Source organism: Dreissena polymorpha, chromosome 2 (genome assembly GCF_020536995.1).
Source record: "Dreissena polymorpha isolate Duluth1 chromosome 2, UMN_Dpol_1.0, whole genome shotgun sequence".
Lineage (NCBI taxonomy): Eukaryota > Metazoa > Mollusca > Bivalvia > Myida > Dreissenidae > Dreissena > Dreissena polymorpha.
The window spans coordinates 15,903,600-15,914,356 of record NC_068356.1 but is presented as its reverse complement, the minus strand read 5'-3'; the positions used below and the strand labels follow the sequence as shown (position 1 = coordinate 15,914,356).

The following is a 10,757-nucleotide window of genomic DNA, read 5'->3' as shown; positions in this document are numbered from 1 at the left end:
CAAAACGTAACAACTGGTTATTATATCGTTTTATTCAATTGTTATTCAATTAAAATTACCTTATCTCGTTTTGTTTTAAGAAAATAAACAAACGATACTATTCCGTCTGAGGCAGTTATGTTAGTAGGGCAGTGTTTTTTTTACTTGAAGCGAAACAAGAAATTTCGTTTTTCATCGAAGAAAACACAATCGTAGGTTTTAATATACATTCTTTGTATTTTGAAATGTGGAGATTGTTATTCGATTTTCATTTCCTGTGTGTTGATGCCTCGAACATTTGAAATGTAAAATGATTGACGTACATTTGAAAGTGAACATTATTCGGAATTTTACAAATTCGGATATCAATTATTATACTAAGTCGATTTATCATCCGTAGTTTCTGTCACACATTTGCTTGTCATTCTGTGTTCAAAGGACAAATTAAGGCTATACATTTTATATCAATTATACCTGCGTTTGTATAATCAAAATAATTGGAGGTTCCTGCTTATTCATTTTGCATTGTTTTCTGCCAGTGCCAGGCTGAACAGTCATCAGTTGCTTCTGTTACTGGGCATTCGGTTTTGGATGTGTTGATAGAGCTTTTTGAATTTTGAGCTCACCCGAGGGCAAGACTTTTGTGATGTCCTTTTGTCTGTCATGATTTTTATTTTTGTTTGTAAACGACATTATCCCTGTAAATACTCTAGAGGCCACATATATTGTCAGGGTTCGACATTAACTTTTTTTACAGCAAGACCGTCGGACCAGCTCCTCTTAAAATGTACTAGCCCGAACCTGATGTCTACTAGACCATAAATGACATAGCAAATGAACACAATTGTGTCATGTAACTGTTTAATCAGGATTTATCAGTAAATAATCAGTGAACACCAGATTCTTTTATGCATAGAGTAAAACAATAAAATAACCCATTTTTTTTTTGCTTTTCTTCGTCAAATTCAAGCCATGGGAACTGACTCGATTTTCCATCTAGGATTAAATTGACGTTTTTGTGTTTCTTCATATTTACGTTTCGTGTCAGTTAAGCTTCGGATTCTTTTTTATTAACTGATTTGTCGGACAAAAATCCGAACTTGAACAAAGCCATTCTTTAAGTTACATTATCTTGTCTGCTACGCAAAAATGTTCATTGACGATACCGATTTTCGATAGAAGTCGTAATATCATGCTCTACAGTTTTACGACACTGCAGAAAATCATTAATATTCATGACAACTTGACCAATTGAAACAAGCAATTTCTGCAGGAAGCTCTCCTTTGCGTCTAAAAATAGCGATGAATCATGTGAATGCTCCGCGTTTATTTAAATATACTAGTTTTGTTTTAATGTAAATAACGGATACAAGAGTAATTTCACACATTAAAAGTAAAGGTTTTCACAGCAGGTATTTATAGTTATATGAATCAGTATAGATTTTTTATGTACGACCAGTCGGTCAAGCTGGCCCGCAGTTTTACTAGCCCGACCACCGATCTTACTAGACAATGTCTGTCGGACGTGCCTTAGTGTCGAACCCTGATTGTCCAATCTTCATGAAACTTGGAACATTTTTCTAAATATTATCTTGACCCATATCAAATCTGGGTTATGTTTGGTAAAGCTAGGTCACTAGAACACATCAGGATGACCTTGTTTACACTATAAGCAGTGTTTTTTTCCCTTCTTTGGATGGGTGCAGACCTGTTCCCAATGACCTACAGACCAGTCAGACCTGTTCTCAAAATGAACCAGACCCGTCCCAATTTCCGAAAAAATACACAAAATCCCAATCAATATCTAGTTAACATACCCGAAAACACCAACATGACGTATTTTGAGACCGTTTTAACTTGGGGTCCGATTTGACTTCTAAATCATTGACTGGTTTAAACATTTAACGTTACATTCGTTCATTAAATACATGTATGTTATTGCGACATAAATCAGTCTGAATTTTCTTACGCTTCCGGCAATATTCGCCATGAGACACAATAGTAAGTACATTTGTAGTACAGAAAGAAATTTAAGCCTAGTGAAGTCAAAAGCAAATCGTTAAGCAACTTTGGCTTTGTAAAAAATTTGGCATCTGTTTCGTCCACCCATTCAACTCAGTACACTGCAACAAAAATGGTCGAAGATGACAGTACATTGTAGTAGTATATTTAGCAGGTAAAAACAGAGAACTCTATCTCACTCTGTACAAATCTGTGTTCCGATAGCATGTTGTTGTTTGTGTAAGACTGTGAATAAAAGTTTATGTTGCTTTCCTGTGTCATTTAAAGCTAACAAAAGTTAAGGTAGCGCACCTCTAATGGGCACATATCCAAATATAATTTAATTTATTATTTTCCTAATCAGCATCACTTCACTGAACTACATGCAAATTTGTAGGTAGGCTTTCCATGCTTTTAAAAAAAATATACCGATTTTTTCAAACCCACCCTCACGCTCGGCTTTTGTCCAGTTTATTTTCACCCCTGGGGTATATAAAAGTTACATAATTCATTCAGATTTCCAAATATGGGCATGCAGTTGGTGTGTACAGATGCAGTAAAGGTGTTTAAAGTTTAAACAAGATGAAATAAGTATTCTTTTACAGACATTTATTTTTTACATTTTTAGCTCATCTATTTTTTGAAAAAAAATTATGAGCTATTGTCATCACCTTGGTGTCGGCGTGGGCGTCGGCGTTGGCGTCCGGTTAAGTTTTGCGTTTAGGTCCACTTTTCTCAGAAAGTATCAATGCTATTGCATTCAAACTTGGTACACTTACTTACTATCATGAGGGGACTGGGCAGGCAAAGTTAGATAACTCTGGCGTGCATTTTGACAGAATTATGTGCCCTTTTTATACTTAGAAAATTGAAAATTTTGGTTAAGTTTTGCGTTTAGGTCCACTTTTCTCAGTAAGTATCAATGCTATTGCATTCAAACTTGGTACACTTACTTACTATCATGAGGGGACTGGGCAGGCAAAGTTAGATAACTCTGGCGTGCATTTTGACAGAATTATGTGCCCTTTTTATACTTAGAAAATTGAAAATTTTGGTTAAGTTTTGTGTTTAGGTCCATTTTATTCCTTAAGCATCAAAGCTATTGCTTTCATACTTGCAACACTTACTAACTATCATAAGGGGACTGTGCAGGCAAAGTAATGTAACTCTGACTGGCATTTTGACAGAATTATGTGCCCTTTTTATACTTAGAAAATTGAAAATTTGATTAAGTTTTGTGTTTAGGTCCACTTTATTCCTACAGTATCAAAGCTATTGCTTTCATACTTGCAACACTTATGAACTATCAAAAGGGGACCGTGCAGGCACAGTTATTTAACTCTGACTGGCATTTGGACGGAATTATGGGCCCTTTATACTTAGAAAGTTGAAAATTTGGTTAAGATTTATGTTTTGGTCCACTCTACCCCTAAAGTATCATAGATATTGCTTTCATACTTGGAACACTCACAAACTAAGGGTACAGTAAAAGGACAAGTTGCATAACTCTGGTTGTCATTGTTACGGAATTATGGCCCTTTTTTGACTTAGTAACTTTTAATATATGGTTAAATTTTGTGTTTTGATCCACTTTACTTCTTAAGTATCAAGGCTATTGCTTTCAAACTTCAAATACTTTCATGCTATCATGAGGTTACTGTACCTGGCAAGTTGAATTTTACCTTGACCTTTGAATGACCTTGACTCTCAAGGTCAAATTATTAAATTTTGCTAAAATTGCCATAACTTCTTTATTTATGATTAGATTTGATTGATACTTTGACGAAACTACTCTTACCTGACATACCACAATAGACTCCACCCAAACCATCCCCCGTGCCCTCCCCCCCTCCGCCCTCCCCCCCCCGCTAATTTTTTTTTTTTTTTTTTTTTTTTTTTTAAGATCATTTCACAAATGACCACCACACCCTCACACTATACCCCCCCACCCCCCCCACCACACCCCCCCCCCCCCAATTTTTTTTTGATTTTTTTTTTTTTTTTTTTTAATCTCATCTCACAAATTACCACCACCCCCATCACAAAATAACCCCCCCCACCCATTTTTTTTAAAACGGTTATGTTTGAAATACCGTCCAACCATCGCACCCAAAAAATACCCCCCCCCCATCGCCCCCCCACCCCCCCCCTCCCCCCGCCCCCTATTTTTTTTTTTTTTTTGCGCTTTTTTGGAAGATAATGTAATAAATGTCCACAACCCCACACTATAAACCCCTCTTCACTCCACCCCTCCCTCCTTTGTGATTGAAAATGAGAGTCCCTTCACCTTTGAAAAGAAAATAGATGAGCGGTCTGCACCCGCAAGGCGGTGCTCTTGTTTTATCTATGGAATAGCGCCATGAAATGCAAGTGATTTCAGCCAAGTAAAAATTGGGTCGGTTAAAAACAAAGTGACATAAAATTCAAAATAGTATCATTTAAGTTATATTTTAAACTATTTTTTTTGATAGAAACACTACATACAGCAAAAATACCAAGAAATATTACCGTTTACTTTTTGAAATAAAAATAAAAATGCAACATGCATCATTCGTACTTTCAGCAGTAAATTACCCAATTTAGCCATAACCTTGTTTTAATTTTAAAAATTGTAGGATGTTCTTACAATTGTCAACATATTTGACAATAAACATAGCTTATATGCTATATTAAATCAAATTACGTTAGAAAAGAAATAAAACACGTCGCAAAAAGTATGCGATGTCGGCAGGATTCGAACCTGCGCGGGAAGATCCCAAAAGATTTCTAGTCCATCGCCTTAACCACTCGGCCACGACAACTTCACATCAGTGCCACCTTAAATTAGATATCCATAAGTAAACAGGTAAAAAGGCTCGTCTATCTTTGAAGAAATCGCAAAATCGTATTTTTCAGATGATAATTGTATAAAAGTCAATATTTATAGTGAAAATAATGTATTCTAAATGAATTATGTAAACACATATCAAAATTCGAAGTTTGAAAAAAATAAAATGCATCTCTCGGAAATAACCGATCATTTAAGATTGGCAATGATCGTAAAATAAATCGCGGGAAATCATTAGAGGTGCGCTACCTTAAACAAAGTCATTAAAATACCATTCTTCAATTGGTACAATTCACAACTTGATTTTTCCCAATTGAAAGATTTCGCTTCTCGTTTTTTTCCCAATTTGTTGATTTAACGACGCAAAAATTCCCAATGGCATTGGTACCGGACCCGTTCCCAATTGGGTGAAAAAAATCACGGCTATAAGTGAAATTTTTTGTCCAATCCTCATGAAATTTTGTCAAACCTTGTGTTCTAAAGGTATCTTGTCCCTTTTCGAAAATGGTTCAGGCCTGTTTAAAAGCATGGCAGTAGAGGGGTCGAGGAAGTTTGCTTTGAATGACTGAAGTGAAATCTTCAAATTTAATCTTCAGAGTTTTTGGGGTCAAATCATGATGAAACTTTCTTAAAATCATGCATGCAAGAATTGTTCCGCTCCAAATTTGGACACACCATAAAAAATGCTGGGATATTTTACCAAAAAGCGGGACACCTAAAGGAATAAATCAATCTACCTTTACTGTAGTCAGTAATCAGTAAATTTCTGACAAAACCTCGTAATTTCTTGCCAATGTTGACAAAAAATGTGTTATAAAATTTTATGAGCATTAACTTTCTCCATTTTCCTTAGGTAAACATGTAGCATATGTGCACTATGCAGATGACTCCACTAAGTGACATGTGACAGTGAGGCATGTCTCTGTTTAACATCCAATGGTGACAAAAGCCCTAATTGAACGTGGGTAAATCATGTAATGTGATTATGCGATGTGTTTGCATCAAGCATTCTTTCATTAAACCAATAGGCAATTTACTCTAAATTTAGATTGATGCAATATGTACCAACCATTTTCTGAAAATCAGTCAAAAACGAAAGTAAATTTATGTTAAACAGGAATAAGTATTTCCAGCACTGGATTTTGTTGATATACAAAATTGTTGTTTTACAGTTTTTTAGCCTCGGGTGGTAAAATACACAGAAGACTGCGTACTAGTGCTTGATTGGTCACAGCTGGGGTACTGTGGTACTACTTAAATGTGCATCGGAAACTCTTAAGTATACTTAAATGTAGATTGGGTACAAAAAATACAATGAAACATACCCGATAATTCTAATGCTTAATTGGTCGTATTCAGCTATTATTTTCACATTATTTATATTCATATTTATATTTTAAGTATATTGTAAAATGGTATCTATATTATCAAAACTCCTACTCACAAAAGCATGTTGAGGCAGGTTTTGTTCAAAGAGAATTGTGTGTCGTATTTTGTAGCGCGTTTTATGACATTGGATTTAGGCCAATCAAGTTGTACTAGTATCTTTGGACTCGATTAAGCCATAAACGCAAAAGCAGTTGGCTTTATTTTCACCACGATACATTTTTTGATAGCAATTAGCGACCACTATCATAAAAACACAATAAATCGCTGATCAGAAACAACACTGTTGAACTCAAGTAGTAGAACTGATTAGTTGATACGGGGCAATAAATGGATAAGCAAAGGTTAATTTAAGCCAGACAGAGCTTGAATATTGAATAAAGTATTTTAATGAGCACTTCTACAAACTTACAATGGTTTTTACTAATGTCAGAACAAATTGTCTCGTATCGAAATAAAAAAGTTGATGCACAAACATATATTATGGTTTTGTAGGTAGTACTTCACCTCACTATGATATTGTGGATGTTGACAAGATCCCTGACCAGTATCCAGTTTTGACCAAAATGTAGCCCAATCTGCCCCATGATGTGACCCTTGATAATCATGAACTGATCAATATGGTATTCATGCCATGTTTACACATAAAGTTAAACAAGTGTTATTGGAAAGCAAAGACAATAATGTATTACCTTTTTGTCCCTTACCAGTTACACCGGAGGGGACTTATGGTTTTCGCTCTGTGCGTCCATCGGTCCGTCAGTCTGTCACACTTTTCTGGATCCTGCGATAACTTTTTAAGTTCTTAATATTTTTTCATGAAACTTGAAACATGGATAGATGGCAACATGGACATTATGAACTTCATTTCATTTTGTTCCTACGTCAAAAATTCTGGTTGCTATTGCAACAAATATATATAAAAAAAATGAAAATGGTGGAATTTCTGACAATGGTGGTGCAGGTAGGGGACTGATATTGCTTGGCAATAGTCTTGTTGCAACAAACATTCAAAATGACATTATGTACAAGACGCCCTCTATGTGGAACTGAATGATGCTATGTTGTGATTACATCATCATTCAACAGCTTTATGTTTTGCATTTTAAAAATATGTGATCAATACAAAGTGTGCAGTGCTTTCCACAGGATTTTTTCAGACGCCCCAGGGCTGTTTGGGGGCGGGGGGGGGGGGGGGGGGGGGGGTACTTATTACTTTGCCCGTCTCTACACAATACCGGATAATCTGGTATATACCAGTTTAAAAAGCAAACTCTGGTAAATATTTACGATACAAGTTCTCAAGAATTTCAAGAAACACAAACAGTCACCATTTTTCTTAAGTATCAAATAAATTTTGGCATATGTTACTATTTAAAGATGTGATGAAATGTCCAATCGGGGCTTTTTTTTTCCTCTGAACACGCGTTAATCGCCTGACGTGATGTTCTCCTTTTTATACAACACAAAATACACCCACACTTTTCATGCGACGTTCTACATGTCTGCATAATTTTCGCCCGCTTTTTATTGAGACAAAGCATAAAGCACTGTTTATTTTATGCTAGAATTTGTAAATCTCGTGTTTCGGATTACAAATTTAATAATGCTCATTTGAGAATCGACAGAAACATTTACAGTTGTGCGTAATGAATTCAACGATAATTTGTTAAAGCGCATTACGAGTCGAATAAATGTTTTGACCATATTTTGCATGAAATGCACAATATTCACGAGGATTGCAACCGGTTGCCATCAGTCTTCTTAGTAAGTGGCCGAGACTCGTTGTATGCATGATCTTAATGCAGGTATTACTGCCTACGAGTGTTGTCAAAGCGTGCACTCTCATTGGCCAATATCGATTTTCCATTACAACGACGATCCGCCTTTAGGCGGGCTTTAGGTAGGTAAAGATATACATGACGTAAGTCGATATGGCTTTGATCTTAAGAATGCCTAGTTGCAGTATGAAAAATACACACTGATCAGAAAATTTCAAGCGCCCCACGGACTCTGATTTGGATTTCAAGCCCCCAGGTGAGGGACCATTAAATGGCCTGTGGAAAGCACTGAGTGTAGATTGCAATACTTTTTTCATACCCATCAACACATTCTTGAATTATGTTATCTTGAACTTGGCCACGTACATGTCAGAAGCATAAAATAAAATAAAAAATTGTGGCGCAAATTCTCAATTTCTCAAGGGATTAAAACTAGCAATATGTTATCACCTTGAAGTGTATACGTTCAAGGCAACATGCATTGATCCACACGTTCCTGAGTTATGTGCCCTTGAACTTTATTATTTTGGAATGTGATATCCTGTGACCCACACATTCTTGAATTATGTGTTATTAAACTTTATTATTGTGCTTTTATTTGACTACACAACTGACTATAACATGTCAGATAGATAACCTCATTTTTTGATTGAGATTACTCAAACATCTCAAAAACAAACATTGAACAGGTACTAATGACATATATTTCATGTGAATGTTATTTGTGTATTTTTTAACATCCACATAACTTTTTAAAAAGAATGCTTGTAGCTAGAAAAATATAGAATTTTTAATACAATATGGTTGTTTGTGTGTGTTTTTAGCAATGCAAGACTCCTTGACACAAGATGTACAATGAGCAAACCTCCACCACCAAAGAAGAGGAGAACTATCACTGATTATTTTGCTAGTAAGAGACTGACACTATGGAGATTTCATTATGCATTCTAGTAAATGGCCAGATATTCATCATTAGTTATTCTTTTAAAATGTCTACATGCAAAATGCCAAAGTAAAATGTGTCCAGGTAAATAATAGGCAGTGAATGTTTCTAAATAACACTGCATCAGATTTTGTGAGCTGAGAACATATTTTAAAAATTGATCTTGATAATATCATATATATAGGATCTTGCATGAGTGGTCGTTTTGTATTGAATTTATTAAACAAGTCATCTAAATAAAGATAAATACGAGGCATGCCGAGTTTTTATCTTTATTTAGATGACGAGTTTAATAAATTCAATACAGAATGACCACGAATCTAAGATTCTATTTATAACATGACCAACGCATTTTCTTTTTATTTTATTCTCTTATCACCTTTTATTCACATTGTAAAAGAGTTTAACTGAAGAAATTTACCGGAATAATCACGTAATTTCGTTAAAAAAAAACGTCATTTCACAGTTATATAACTAGTGTAATAACACCTGTGTAATAAACTAAATTGAGCATAACGTTATTTCACTCCAGGAGCGTAGGTCATGTTATAATTGCCTGTTTACAGTAGCTTTTAAGAACATGTCATCACTGTTAAATTTCTTACATGTTGATTTGGGTGTTGCATATTTATTTGCTTGTAAAAGATGCCCTAAATGTACCATAAGTGAACTCTGTTTTCAAGGCAGTTCTAAGTTGCCAAGAGAAACCAGGGACGATTCAGCCATGGCTTCTGCTCCTGAGTATGTTGAACTTTGGCTTTACATACCAGCCAGGTTCTGGGAAAACTGGGCTGAATACATCATGTGTGCAGATTGTTATCCCAGATTAGCCTGTGCTGTCTGATTAGGCTTATCAGAGACAAAACTTTCCTCCTACACTGGAATTTTTATTAGAAGATACATTGTTCCTCCTGTAAACAAAAATATTTACAAACGCGGAAAGTGTTGTCCCTGATTAGCCTGTGGGCACTGCACAGACTTATCTGGGATGATGCTTAGCACACATGCATTAAGCCCAGTTTTCCTAGAATGTGGCTCACATTTTCACTGTTGATTGTTGAAAATATCATACACTGGCCAGCCCTTGTAAATTCTTGAAATTATGTATGTCTCAGTGGTATAAATTAGTTTACTGTGTAATGTAACATGTACATGTACCCACAATTGCACGCATTCTGGATTCCATTATAATTTACTGAAGTTCCTTATGCTAATATCTCTACTGGTATATTTTACAATTAAAACAAATATTGATTGTTACTGTCTTGTGTTCATTAGTTCATTATATTATAGATATTTAAAGATATTTTTATTTGATCTTGTTTAGTCTGATTATAGACACAAATTTAACTGTTCCACTTCTTAAAACATTATTTTATCATTTCAGAAATGAACAAGAACGTAAGTATGCAATTTATTCCCTTTATAACACTAAGTACACTTGGGAACTATGGTCTGGTTGTTGTTTAAACAATATTTAAAGTTACAATATTAAAATGAGAATACATGTATACAATTTGTCAAAATAATATTTAGCATGTATTGATCTGTGATTCTTCTAGCACATGCACCTGTTATGAAATATTTGTAATTATATTTCAATTAATGTTTTATTTACACACATCATTAAGCCCAGTTTTCCCAAAACGAGGCTCATTTGTCAGTTAATTCAAGTACACACTTTGCTGTTCAAATTGTTATGTTCTTTTGAACTGGCAATATGATTAACATTTGGCAATTTAATTATATTTCATTTTATGTGAATAATTAGCTGCGTTTAAATATGTGTAGATTTGCTGTTGATTTTTTTATGCACCTATGTAAGGTACATGTATATGGC

General features: G+C 34.9%; 1 long non-coding RNA gene and 1 other non-coding gene across 2 annotated transcripts; one reads left to right on the top strand and one right to left on the bottom strand.

Annotated features, from left to right (window-relative positions):
• Positions 1-57: 57 nt before the first annotated feature.
• LOC127866030 (uncharacterized) lies at positions 58-10,329 on the top strand. Its single transcript, XR_008042840.1, has 4 exons — positions 58-191; positions 8,799-8,884; positions 9,601-9,658; positions 10,305-10,329. It is a non-coding gene; the product is annotated as an uncharacterized LOC127866030 (long non-coding RNA).
• Trnas-aga (transfer RNA serine (anticodon AGA)) lies at positions 4,700-4,781 on the bottom strand. Its single transcript has one exon. It is a non-coding gene; the product is annotated as a tRNA-Ser (tRNA).
• Positions 10,330-10,757: the final 428 nt, after the last annotated feature.